This window comes from Arachis stenosperma, chromosome 8, assembly GCF_014773155.1.
Source record: "Arachis stenosperma cultivar V10309 chromosome 8, arast.V10309.gnm1.PFL2, whole genome shotgun sequence".
NCBI lineage: Eukaryota > Viridiplantae > Streptophyta > Magnoliopsida > Fabales > Fabaceae > Arachis > Arachis stenosperma.
In genome coordinates this window covers 21,830,600-21,845,512 of record NC_080384.1, presented here as the reverse complement: position 1 = coordinate 21,845,512, position 14,913 = coordinate 21,830,600, and positions in this window count along the sequence as shown.

The following is a 14,913-nucleotide window of genomic DNA, read 5'->3' as shown; positions in this document are numbered from 1 at the left end:
ATTGCTGGTAAAGAACCGGGGTAACCAAAACTAGGGTAGGATTTTCACTTGGATGCCTTTAACAAAGATTGGTTGGATCTTAAACTGAATTGGAAGATTGATTATTCATTGTGAGAGGAGGTTGAAAAAGATGTAGGGTGATTTCTCACCGAAAGATGATAGCTTATGTATCCTCTTCAAAGAGTATACCAAGGCTCTGATACCATGATAAAATTGTGAAAGAATAGGAAAAGCAAAGAAAGAATTTTTATTGATTATTGATTGATTGAATTGAATATGTGTTGTAAACTATGAGGGTAAAACTAAATATATATAGAGCATTGTCCTATGAAAGATAAAAGTAAAGATAAAATAAGAAGAGAAGATAACATAAAGATAAGATAAGATAAATTAATAAAGACTAAATTTAGAACTGAATTTATGTATTCTGTTGGGCTGAATTTGTGGGCCACAAGACTTCTTTATTGTTGTCATGGGCTAATATAGAAGAGTAGTTTAATACTTGATGTTTTGATTTTAAGATTTTTTTTAAGATATGTAATTGCATTGTTTATATATTGTCTATTATAAGAATAAAGACAAAAAAAAATGGGGATCTCCCACTTTGGTAAACACCAAATACTAGCAAAAAAAAAAAAATTAACAGAAGAGTTGGGAATTCACAAAGAATGCTCTATAACTTGAGTCATTTTTTGTTAGAACTTCCTTGCTATTTCTACAATTATTGTTGCCGCTAGCTTCTCACCTTCAAAGACCTCCAAATTTCTCGTCTTCCACAACGCCCAACACAGAGATACAAGGAGGGTTATAGAAGATTGTCCTCTTCCAACGCCTCTACTTGTCGTTTGTCACCAGAATGTAAACTCCATGTTTTCATTTTGCACTACAACATTCACAAAAGAAGAGGAAGACCAAATCTCAGGAGCGAGACCGCATTGCACCAAGGCGTGAAGGATTGTTTTGTTGTTGTTTCTGCATTTTGGACACATTGCTGAAATATCTGAGAATCTCTGGTTGATCAAATTGAGTACAGATAATTTTTCATGGGTTGCTCTTCACAGAAAATTTTTTACTTTGGATGGTAATTTTAACCCCCAAATTAATTTCCAAAGCGTTGAATTCGTCGTCACCATTGAAAGGTGCTCAACTGGCAAATGAAAAAAAAAATTATAAGCCATCCAGTACCTGGAGATTACATCGTACTGCTTCCTCTTGTTCCAGGCCCATTCAACCTTGTCCTCACTATCGTCGTTCAGTGGAAGGGAGAGAATCCGCTAACTGATTTTAGGAAAAAAACTGCTTCATCTAACTCTTTATTCCATCTTCCATCCATTATAAGTAAATCATGCATGTACCCGATTGATGCCTGTTACTGGAGTATTATTATTACTGAGTCTAAAAGGGTAGGATAGGGGTAACCATGGGTCCTCCCAAATACGAACATTTGTACCAGATCTTATACTTCATCTCAAACTCTTTTCTACCATTTTTCTTCCCTCCAGTAGAATTTTTCAACTCCAAAAAGGTTAGTTTCCTTTATCTACCAAAAGGGGTCTCTAGTATTTTTCTTTGAGCATACGCACAAGTAACGAATTAGGTTTAGTAGTAATTCACCAAAACTGTTTATCCAGCAAGGCTAGGTTCTAGGCTCTGAAATCCTTGAATCCCAATCCGCCTTTGTTTTTGGGTCTGGTCATATAATTCCAATTAACCCAAGCAATCTTTCTCTTCATTCCCTTTTGATCCCACCAAAACTGTCTTAGAATCTTGTGTATTCCTTTCACTATAGAATCTAGAAGCTTGAAATATGAAAGTATATATATTGGAATAATTTCTCCGACAACTCTGATTAAAATATGTCTGTCACCTGCTGATAATAGATTCTGCTTTTAAATTTGAACTTTTTTCTGAACTTTATCCTTTATTGCACCGAATGTAGCCTTTTTAGATCTCTGAATAATGGATGGAAGGCTTTGATATTTATCTTGGCCTCCCACATGCTTTATGTTAAGTAACTCTGTTAGCTGTTGTCTTCTGACAAGTGGGGTGTTTTGATTGAAAAAAAAAATACTGATTTGTGGATGTTAACTTTTTGCCTGCTAAACATCTCATATTCATTGAGTAGAGATAGGATATTGTTGCATGATTCCTCATTAGCCTTCCCAAATAATATAGATTCATCAGCAAAGAGAAGATGATTGACTGCTGGAGACCTTCTGTGAATCTAAATTCCCTTAATAGACCTATTTTGCTCTGCCTTGTGTAACAGATAGGATAATCCTTTCGCATAGAATAAAAATAGATAAGATGACAAGGAATTTTCTTGCCGAATACTCTTTGTTGGCTTAAAAAAAGTCATAAGGTTGACTTCTACAAGAACAGAGTAAAAAACAGTAGTGACTAGTTCTCTGATCCAAGAAATCCATTTGGTTCCAAAATTCATTCTCTCTATGATGAATTATAAAAAACTCCACTCAATTCTATCATATGCTTTACTCATATCCAATTTAATAGCCATTTCACATTTCAATTTGCACCAATTAATTTTGAGATAGTGCATACATTCATGAGTTATTAGAATATTGTCAGACATTAATCTACGCTTTAAAAATACACTCTGGTTTAAACTTATTAAATTATTCATAAACTCCTGAAGTGTATGTACCAGAATTTTGAAAATAATCTGATAAAAACCTGAGGATAAGCTAATAGGTCTAACCTGTGACATGTCTCTGGCATCCAAAATCTTAAAGATTAAGTAAATTTGTGTATGCTTAAATGCCTTGAGTATTTTATCTCCATAAAAAAACTACGAATCGTATTAAAAACATCAACACTCACAATATCCCAATAAAACTGAAAAAAACTGTGATGTGAAGTCATCCTCTTCTAAAACATTTTGAAGACAAACGCTAAAAGTAAATTTCTTGATTTTTTCTATAGAGATTGATCTCATTAACCTCCGGGTCATAAAAATTATAATTGAAAAATTAAAATCGCTGAATATATCATCAGATTCTAGTGAGTTAACGGATAAAAATATTTTTAACCTTAATAAAAAATAATAAATTAAAAAAATATATTAATGTCAATAAAATTAGAATAATTAATTGAACGTATAATGTGCAACTATACATAAAGATATAGAATATTTTTTTTTAAACATAAGGATGATATCATATTATTCTCTAACATAAGAGTATCTATATAGTTTTTTTAATTTAATATATAAGTTATGTTGCTATTGATTTTATAAAATAATTTATTGTATCATGAGTTTCTTAAAATATTTTTCTATTATGTAAAAATGATTTTATTTAAGTTGCTTGTGAACAAAATACAAGAGAAATTAATAGATTTATATAAAATGTTCATAATCTTGAATTTATAGTGAAGAGAAATTAAAAAAAGGATTATTTTAATAACTAATATGATTCATATATTTTAATTTTAAGTACTAAAATAAATTACTTAATAAAATTCAAGAATAAATTTAGATCATTTATAATAATCACATATTAGTAACCAGTAAAATGATATATATATATATATATATATATATATATATATATATATATTTCCTACCCTGACCCAACGGTATGGCCCATGTCCAAATATACCAAAAGGCCCAAATCCAAAGATTGGCCTTCGTTATTCACCGACCTCTTCAAAAGAGGTCGGACTCAACACAGACTTCTTTCCAAAGAAGTCGGGCTCAAGAGATAGCTGGCAGATAACACTTATTCAAATAAGTAACTGCCCCTAAAATCTCTCAACCCACTTCTAGAAGCCATATCCCAACAATCCCTAGATAAAAGGGACGGTTATCCACCTAAAAAGGTGGCACTACTCCAACGGTGGTTATTGGATCACCACTATAAATACCCTGACACCCCTCAGGTATCTCTAAGTTCCAATACATTCTAAACCTGCTTAACCCCATGCTGACTTAGGCATCGGAGTGTCTTTGCAGGTACCACCCCCATCTCTTGGAACACACAACTCGGAGGCGGCTCCCAGACGTAAACCAAGTCGGAGACCACACTCCTCCAGCGCTTGGGCCTCAAACAAGTCCAACCACCGTCCGGTTCTAGGTAAGCCCCGGAACATTGGCGCCGTTGCCGGGGACCTGGAGCTCAACTCTTGATAATGGCGAATGATCAATAACATAGTCAGACAACTACTCGACATGAATAAGATGCAAGCATGTTAAAAAGAAGCTGGAATACAGTTTCTATAGATACCAGAAATCCCGTAAAAATTTCTCCCAATGGGCAGAGGATATCAAATAGGGATGATGATTCTATTTCTACAGTTAAATTGGATTAAAAGAGAAGAAAGCACCGTCCCAAGGCCATTGTAGAAAGCAAACCAAGATGAACTCGAAAGCCAATTGAATAAAAGAATTTTCAATTTAGAAAATTCAATTGGCAAAAGAAGTTACTTGAAAAAAAAAATGAACTCGAAAGCCAATTGAATAAAAGAATTCTCAATTCAGAAAATTCAATTGGCAAAAAAAAGTTATGTGAAAAAAAAAATAAAAAAAAGAGGAAAAGGGAACGTGACTAATCCCAACCTCTTCGTGAAATAGGATGGACAATGACATCTGTGCCAACTTACAATCTCGGAAAAATCCATGATACCCACTCATGAAATGGAACAGTTGCATGTTCCAAATACACAGCATCAGCCAATTTGAACGCAACCCAATCCGACAACGGAGTGATGAATCCAGTTTTTTCTTCAGTGGATTCACCTGTCAATTACAACAGTGAATAACACAAAGAAAATCCGACCTCTTTTAGAGAGCTCACGAATAAAAGTCCGACCTCTTTTAAAGGTCAGACTTTACAATAAGGTCGGATGAGTTGGGAGCTCACCAAAGAAAATCCGATCTCTTTTAGAGAGCTCACGAATAAAAGTCCGACCTCTTTTAAAGGTCAGACTTTACAATAAGGTCGGATGAGTTGGGAGTTCACCAAAGAAAATCCGACCTCTTTTAGAGAGCTCACGAATAAAAGTCCGACCTCTTTTAAAGGTCAGACTTTACAATAAGGTCGGATGAGTTGGGAGCTCACCAAAGAAAATCCGATCTCTTTTAGAGAGCTCACGAATAAAAGTCCGACCTCTTTTAAAGGTCAGACTTTACAATAAGGTCGGATGAGTTGGGAGTTCACCAAAGAAAATCCGACCTCTTTTAGAGAGCTCACGAATAAAAGTCCGACCTCTTTTAAAGGTCAGACTTTACAATAAGGTCGGATGAGTTGAGAGCTCACCAAAGAAAATTCGACCTCTTTTAGAGAGCTCATGAAGAAAAGTCCGACCTCTTTTAAAGGTTGGACTTTACAACAAGGTCGGATGAGTTGGGAGCTCACAAAGAAAATCCGACCTCTTTTAGATCCCATGAAGAAAGTCAGACCTCTTTTAAAGGTTAGACTCTACAATGAGGTCTAAAATCTCTTTGCTCAGAAGAATCCGACCTCTTTAGATCCGACAAAGAAAAAATCCGACCTCGTTTTGGAGTCTGTAAAAAATCCGACCTCTTTCACGATCAACTCTACAATGAGGTCAAAAACTTCGAAGAATATCAGAAAGAGATTCCGACTTCTTTTAAAGATCAGAGTCTACAATGAGGTCGAAAACCTCCAAGCTTAGAAAGAAAGTCCGACCTCTTTCCAAGCTTAGAAAGAAAAATCCGACCTCTTCTAAAGATCCAAGCTTATGAAGATAATTTGACCTCCTCTGAGGATTCAAGTCTACAAATAAAAATCTGACTTCCTTTAAGAGCTTACAAAGAAAAGTCCGACTTCTTTCTTGAGGTACAACTTCGAGAACCATATCCCAAGCATAAATGGCCATGAGAAGGTCATACGAAGAAATTTCTCAACTGACAACCTCGTCTTGATCCAAAATGACATCGGACCAAAAGCGGACGAAGAAAAGCCAACACCAAAATGAAAAGATCCAACAAAGTCACTTAAGACTTGAAAAAGAACTACTACAACATACTCAACTTATTCGAAAACAATCTACCTAGATTGTGCCATGTTTACAACAAAAGGGATACTATAGCTAGAAAGTGCACCTTACTCCTTAATGCACACTTTTTCTGACTTGAAGTGGTGAGATCCAAAGTGGCGTAAGAAGTTATAAATGCAAATCGTGGTCCGACCTCATTAAGCCACTTGTACTAAATCAAACTGGCAAGGGGCAAAGCCTAAAACGAATTGCACAAATAACTTAAGGACAACGTGATCATAATCAAACATCAACACGAAGAGGATGTAAACCCGACGTCACAACAATTTGTTTAAAACAAATTGAGAAAGGATGGCGATTTATAAGAATGCCTCCTCAAGCCAAGAGATAAGTATCCAACCTTACTAAGTTGACACAACAAGTATAAAACAAGTTATCCGACCTCCCAAAAAGAAAGTCCAAAATAACTTGTAAAAGTCACATAGCAACAAATAGTAAGATTCAAGAATGGCATGACTGAATACTCGAGTCCGACTTTATGAAGCTCGACCTCGAGTAGGGGCACTGGCTTATCATGAAAGCTAAGTCCAAAATTATTAAAAACTAAAGACAACATTCTACAATGATGCTAGAGCACGAAAGAAGAACGTGACCCCCTTCCAGAAACCTGAGAGCAAACTCAGATAAGGAAAGAGCTCTTGAGACAAAGGATGGCTACGAGATTCGCCGCAAAAGACCTCATCTTGATAAGAAAAAATATCAGGCTACTGAGTTCGGGCGAATGAAAGCTGACAACAAAAAGGATAGGACCCTACAAGATTACTGAGATCTTAGGAAAAGGTTATTATAAGGTGACTGATTTAAATAGCACCGAGCTACCAAGGTCGTGGCATGCTTGTAACATGAAAAGGTACTAAAAACGAACTCTACTCTCTGATGTACTCTTTTTCCAACTTCATGATTTTTTCCCAAAAATTAAAGGATTTTTTCTGAAGAAGGGTTTTTAACGAGGCATCGTAGTAGAGACTAAGGGATCATAGATAGTGAAAAACCCTTAGTAGCAATAAAAGTACCTTCGCAAATAAATAAAGATCTTTTATCTCTTATAAATTCCTTCTCGTTTTTCTTTCTTTCTACGAAACGCGCCGACTTAAGCTCGACAAAGCGTGAAAATCCCATGAACCGACCTAGATGGTCGTCAGGATAAAACGACGAGGTACAAGTCGGTGTAAAGAGGTTATAAAAGTCGATCGTAATAAACTCGGAAATTATCTGACTTACAAGTCGAAAAAACCGAGAAAAAAGGAAACGCATCGCAAAAATAACCTAAATCATAAGAGCTCAATAAATCAAAAATTGAGTATAAGGAATACCAAAAAGAGATCAGGAAACCTATTGAAAGCACTAAGGCAAAAGGCTGTCCCGAGTTGTTAAGGAAAACTTAACTTAAAGAAAGGGACAGTCAGCCAAGAAAAAGGCTTTTCAAAACAAAGATCAAAAAGGTTTTTTCTAAGATTACTGAAATCTTAGAAAAGGGCTACTACAAAGTGTCTAATTTCGAGGGTGAAAAACTACCCAGGTCGCAACACACCTCCAACATAAGGAGATAAAACAATTCCTTATGAAAAATGATTTTCTACAATTAACACACACCAATTGAAGCTCGATAAACCGCGAAAGTCACGGGCCGATCATATAGAAATTGCCTGGATGAAGCGACGAAGAACCAATTGGTGGAAAGAAGTTACATATGCGAATTGGAAAGAAAACACCTCGAAACAGCTCGGGCCAAACGGGTTGAAAAAGTTGTGTTTAGAACAAGTCGCAAAAGTAACTTAATATGCCCCTTGAGGCATAAATACGATCTAACAACTCGATCCATACGGATAACAAATGGATCATACAAAATCTCAAGCCCACAATCTCATCTCTACAAGTTCTAAAAATAAACGACCTAGTCGTATAAAATGGAACACTTTCACAAAGACAAGTTGTTCCAAGAAAACTCGTTCTAGCATTCACAACAACATAAGGATAACTTGGATTAAACGAGTTATGTCAGTCAACCATATTTTCAACGAAATTGTGTTAAGCACAAGTCATGTCTATCTAAAAGCAAAGCTTTAAAAGTGATTTGTATCAAAATGAATCACTTCAACCAAACGACTCGTATAGAAACGAGTTAAAAAGGAAGGATTGTAAATGTTTTTGAACAAAATCGAAACGTAAAAACTATCCTCCAAAACAACTTGGATAAAACAAGTTGTATCATACACAAGGACGACAACCTTGTAAAAACCAGAAAGGGGAGGGAATAAGCATATAATCCCTTCACCTAAGGCGCCAATTTATGCTCGACAAAGCGCAAAAATCATGAGCTGGCCTTTTCAATGGTCGCTCGGATAAAGCGACGAGGTATAAATTGGTGTCCAATGGTTATAATACGGCTTGATGATTTAAAACAACTCAAGCCCATGAGTTGAACAAAATCGAGTAAAAAATAACCATATGATTTAAGTAATTTAAATTGCGCAAAACAACTTGATATATAACGAGTTGTGCTTCAAAAAAGTGACTTGTATAAAAAATAAGTCATCTAGAAAACTCAGAATGAATGAGTTCAACAAAAAAAAGGCTTCATTCGAAAATCCTTTCTGCTTGATTGCTCGAGTCCGACTTCATAAAGCTCAACCTCGAGCAGGGGCATAATGGATAAAGCAACGAAGTCCGATGGTTATAAAGATGATCTGATAGTTTAAAAGGACTCAAAATAAACAATTTGTACTTGAAACAAGTTGTGAAGTCCTAAAAAACAGCTCGAATTTAAATGAGTTGTATGAAATTAGATCAAGAAATAGCCACGTTTTAATTAAACGAGTTGAAATGAAACAAATCGTAAGACCTTAAAACTACTCGCATCGAACGAGCTAGATGAGGTTATACTAAAAATAATTACGAGTTTTGAAATAAACGATTTGTATCAAAACAAGTCGTAAGAAATCAGAATAAGTTTCAGAAAGGTGATTTGTATTAAAACAAGTCATGCATCCTCAAAACAGCTCGAACTGAACGAGTTGTACAAAATTAGGATAAGAAATGTTTTCTGGTTAAGCACGATGTGCTAAAACCAGTCATACAAAGCCTACAAGCCTTAAATAACTCAGAAAGAACGAGTTGTACCAATCAGTCTTAGAAAAAAGACTTGGCCAAAAACAAGTCGTTTAAAGAGGGAAAAGTATTTATAGCACGCCAGGGGCATAAGGGTAAATTGACGCGATCATTAAAGAAACGCGCTGTTACCAATGTAACTGCTCCCACGTGTAAATGCGAAAACCCCAACAGACGCGATGTTTGATTAGACTTGGCGGTTAAGAAATTTAAAATCACGTCAGTTTTAAAAGTCACGTCAGCTACAGACCAAGTCCAATACTCGAATCCAACTCATAAGCAAAAGAGATTGGACTCGAGTAGGGGCACTGTTCCTACCCTGACCCAACGGTATGGCCCAGGTCCAAATACACCAAAAGGCCCAAATCCAAAGATTGGCCTTCGTTATTCACCGACCTCTTCAAAAGAGGTCGGACTCAACACAGACTTCTTTCCAAAGAAGTCGGGCTCAAGAGATAGCTGGCAGATAACACTTATTCAAATAAGTAACTGCCCCTAAAATCTCTCAACCCACTTCTAGAAGCCATATCCCAACAATCCCTAGATAAAAGGGACGGTTATCCACCTAAAAAGGTGGCACTACTCCAACGGTGGTTATTGGATCACCACTATAAATACCCTGACACCCCTCAGGTATCTCTAAGTTCCAATACATTCTAAACCTGCTTAACCCCATGCTGACTTAGGCATCGGAGTGTCTTTGCAGGTACCACCCCCATCTCTTGGAACACACAACTCGGAGGCGGCTCCCAGACGTAAACCAAGTCGGAGACCACACTCCTCCAGCGCTTGGGCCTCAAACAAGTCCAACCACCGTCCGGTTCTAGGTAAGCCCCGGAACAATATATATATCTTAGTGGTATAAATTTCAAGTGATATATTACGTACCTTGTTCTTTTCTAATAGGAATTGTTCGGTAGTCGGTTTTCGGACAGGTAGGATTCGCGGGTGAAGGAGTGAGGAGACCCTGACCTTGATCACGCTGGTCGCGGGCCTCCCGAGCAGTCGAGCACTTGTACTGGTGAATGGTCGAGGGGGGGTGTCACCTGCAAAGACACTCCGACGCCTAAGTCAGATAATGTGCAGGGGGGAAAAGTTATGTGGAAGGGTGACGTACCTCGGGGGAAGAGCCAATCTTCCCCTTATATACATGTCAGTAGTGGGCCCCTTGTGAGGACAGGCCCATGTTCCCAGGGACATTGTCCTGTAGCCGCGTGTGGGTCGTACTGGACACGTGTCCGGGTCGTTTGAAGGGCGAGGAGTCGGGTCGGGTGGAGCTCGGGCCAGGGTCGACCCGTCGGGTCTTTGGGCCGGGCCGTAACAGTGCCCCCACGCGCCAATGGTAGCCGTGGAAGCTATCAATGGTGTGTTGTCTTGTCTCTTACTTGGGGTCGTCTGGTCGGCCGTTCGTGATAAGGACGTGCCCTCTGCGTGCGTGTCCTTTGGTTGCGCCAGCAACCGTTTCGTCGCATCGTTCCCCGTGCCGAGCATTAAATGCTCATAATGGGGTGAAAAACCCTTGCTGAAAAGACCATTTTGCCCCCAGTCGTTTCGCGCTTCCTGGGGTAGTTTTTAAACGGGGCAGTTTGAGCATTTTTCTATTTCTTTTGTGCCTTCCTCTTCTCTGCCCTCTTCTTGCTCCCAAATCTCAACACTTCTTTGCAGTGCTGCTGTGTGCTTTTCCCTTCGCATCTTTCTTTAACAACTACTCCGTCGTTCTTCCATTAATTCAGGTAACTTTCGAATCCCACTCTCTTTTATGCATTATTTTTGCACGTTTGCTGTTTGGCTTTTTGATGTTACTGTGTAGTCTTTTAGTTGCGAGTAGATGTGTTAGGGGGGAAAGTACCATTCCAGGGTAGGCTTTTTCTTGTTCTTTTCGCCATTTAGTCTTGATTGGCCTTAGTCGGGGAGTCGTGGGGGGTAGTGTCTGTATTCGGCCTGAGCAACCGATCTCTTAGACTGACTGGATGGTCCCCCCATGTAGGTATGGCTCGCACGGTTTCCCGGGCATCCGTTAACCCCGCGGCGTACGATCCCTATGCTTGGGTCGTTTCCGACGTGAAGGATTCGCCTAATCAAATGGGCGAGGAGGAGCTCACCGAGTTCCGACAAGCCGGGTACTTGTGTGGTGGGACTGACGAGGAGGCCAATTACGACGTTTTTGTCCCGGCTCCTCACGAGCGATTGTACGAAATCAACTTCCAACCCCGGCAGGTCGCCGACTGGATTTGGTTCTACAAAGCCATGTTCACTCAAGTCGGAGTTCGTATTCCGTTTTCAGCCTTTCAAATAGCGCTTTTAAATCGAATTTCCGTGTCACCGTCGCAGTTGCATCCGAACAGTTGGGCCTCGATCCGCTGTTTCGAGATGGTCTGTGAATATCTCGAACTGCCGGTGTCCGTGGATGTTTTCCTCTTCTTCTTCACCCTCACAAACCCTTCCAAGGAGGGGAAACACAAAAAAGGGTTCATGTCCTTCCGGTCTGCCCAGGGTCGGAAGATTTTCGGTTTGTTTGAAGATTCTTACCATGGGTTTAAGGACAAATATTTTAAGGTCCGCCCTGTCAAAGGTCGTCATCCCTTTTGGTTGTCTTTGGAGGGGGTACGGCTCATCCCGACTTATTGGAGTTTCGGGGCAGGGTCCAATACTTTTATTAAGGTAACCTATAGAGGCATGTCGGCGGTGGATAGGCAGATTGCCGAGGTGTTGATGGCAGTTTTTGGGAAGAACCAAGTAAATCCCCACCTCCTCATGGGTGACCGGGAGTCCGGTCGTAATTATATTTGTGAGAAGCTTTTTACTTTACCCTTTACCTTTTTTCCTTTTATTGATATTATGTGGTGATTAACCGACCTTCTTTGCTTTCCTGCAGTGGATATGTCTGCGTCGGTGACGGGTCTTCCCGACTTGTTTCAAACCTTTCTAGGCGGTGGTGATGACGAGCAACCCGCCCCCGAGGGGCCTGATGCTCCTCCGGAGGTCAAGGATGTTCCCGAGCAGAGGGCCGCAACCGACGAGATTGGCACCTCGGCTCAAGGTGCCGCGGTCGAAGGTGGCAAGGCAGTCCATGCCTCCCCTTTCCGCGAGGTGATTGGAATTGGGGGTTCCGTGCCTAACCCGGATGTTGAGGCGGAAGAGGTCCCCAACCCGAAGAAAAGAAGGAAGGCCTCCACGGCGTCGTCTAGCCCTGAGGGCGTCCTTACTGTCATGGAAAGGAATTTTGACGCCGGGAACTTCATAAACTCCCAGCTGATCCCCGGTACCGAGGAGTATTTCCACGAGTCATCCCTTGCCGGGCAGGCGAGGTGGATGTATCGCACTCTCCTGCGCGGCGCAGTCATAGCTCGGAAGGCCGAGTTCGAACTGTCCGGGATGGAGTCTCTCCGCAGGAGGTTGGATTCTGCCGGGAGGGCTAATAACGAGCTGAAAAGTGAAGTTGAAACCCTTCGTGAGCAATTGACTCAATCTTCGGAAAAACTGGACGCTGCCGAGAAGAAAGCCACCGCTGCCGAGCAGAAAGCTACCGCCGCCGAACAGAAGGCAACAACTGCTGAGAAGAAACAGAAAGAGTCGGACGCGACGGTTGAACGTTTGGTTGAGCGCGAAATGGCTTTGGAGGGTCAGGTCGGCGCGGCGCAAAAGCGTGTGGCCGAAGTTGAGAAAGAGAAGCAGGCCGTGGAGGCCGAACTGGCAACATGGAAGGCGAAGTATAAAGACGTCGTCAAACAGGGGAAGGGTGCGATTCTGGCGACCGAAGAGGCTCTTAAGGCTCAGGTCAAAGTCATTGCTCCCGAGTTCGACACATCGGCAATCGGCGTTCGTAAAGTCATTAAGGATGGCCAAGTTGTCGATGTCCCCAAGAAATGAATCCCTTGTTTTAAAGTTTTTGTTTAGCCGTTTTGTTTTGGCTTGTGAATAATCTTGATTTTAGCCGTTTTGCCTTGTGAACAATTTGATCTTAGCCGTTTTTATTTTGGCTTGTGAACAATGACCTTTTTTGGTCGCTTGCTCGTGTTGTCGCGATAAACCTTTTCTTATTCGTCTGATCGCGTTATCGTTTCTAACCGTTTTGGTTTATAGTTGTCGTTTATTCGTCTGATCGTGTTATTGTTCCTATTAACCGTTTTTGGTTTGTAGTCGTTTATACCGGCGGCCCGTGGCCTTTCGTGTAGTTATTTGTTACAACGGTAGTTGATGATCTCCCGGGGTGATCAGTCCCGGGTCGCACGTCGGCGTTAGTCATGACGAGATGGTTTATCTGAAAAGCGGAGATAAAATAGGGTGGAGAATTTGCACAAGTATATCTTATTTGGTAACCACATAAAGGACTTGAAAGCTACTATAAAGTTCAAATGACAAATTAACTACTTAGCTAAATTAGCCGGCATGTCGTTCCGTCCTCTAGGAGTAGAATCTTCTAAGGTTGTCCGCGTTCCATGTCCTCGGGACCTCCTTGCCATCAAGCTTTTCTAACTTAAAGGCTCCTTTTCCCATCACCTTTTTGACTCTGTAGGGGCCTTCCCAGTTTGCCGCTAGCTTGCCCTCTCCGGGGGTCGGCAGGCCGATATCATTCCGCCTTAGGACGAGGTCGTTTGGCTCGAATTCCCTCTTGAGCACTTTGGTGTTGTAGCGCAGAGCCATTCTTTGTTTTAGCGCCGTTTCTGTCAAATGGGCCATTTCCCGGGCTTCATCTATCAGGTCCTTTTCTACGGTTTCCTCTACTCCTTTCAAAAGCAACCGCGGACTCGGTTCACCGATCTCTACGGGTATTACTGCATCCACCCCGTACGTTAGTCGGAAAGGAGTTTCCTTGGTGGAGGATTGCTCGGTTGTTCGGTAAGACCAGAGGACCGATGCTAGCTCGTCGGCCCAAGCACCCTTTTTGTTGTCCAACCTCTTTTTTAGCCCTGAAAGGATAACCTTGTTGGCGGACTCCACTTGTCCGTTCGTCTGAAGGTGTTCTACCGAAGAGAACCTTTGTTTTATGCCCAGGCCGTTGAGGAATTCCATGAACTTCTTATTAGTAAATTGCGTGCCGTTGTCGGAGATGACGACTTCCGGTATCCCGAATCGCGTTACCACCTGCCTCCACATGAACTTCCTGCAATTAGATGAGGATATGCTGGCTAGCGGTTCGGCTTCTATCCATTTGGTGTAGTAGTCAATTGCGACAATGAGGTATTTGACTTGCCCCGGGCCGACTGGGAAAGGCCCTAAGAGGTCGACTCCCCATTGAGAGAATGGTCGAGAAGTCGTCAGCAAGCTTAACTCGGAGGCCGGCGCCCTGGCAAAGTTGGCGTTCTGTTGGCACTTTACGCATTTTTTGACGAACTCTTTGGAGTCTGCCATCATCGACGGCCAATAGTATCCGGCTCGGATTAGTTTCCTCGCTAGGGCCTTGCCTCCGATGTGGTGCACACAGCAGCCCTCATGGACTTCCCTTAGGACGTAGTCCGTCTGATCGGGGTGAAGGCACTTCAGTAGGGGTTGGTTGAGCCCTTTCCTGAACAACTGTCCTTGGATGACGGCGTATTTGGCCGCTTCCCTTCTCAATTTTGCCGCGTCCTTTTCATCACTGGGGAGTTTTCCGTGTTCTAGGAAGTCGGTGATGGGGTCTAGCCATGAAGAACCTAGGCTTGTCACGTGCAGTGTGATTGCTGGTTCTCTCGTCATGCCTTGGATGAGAGACCGGTTCCCTTTTCCCGGCTTTGTGCTAGCTAACTTTGACAAGAGGTCTGCCCGTGTGTTCCTTTCTCTAGGTAC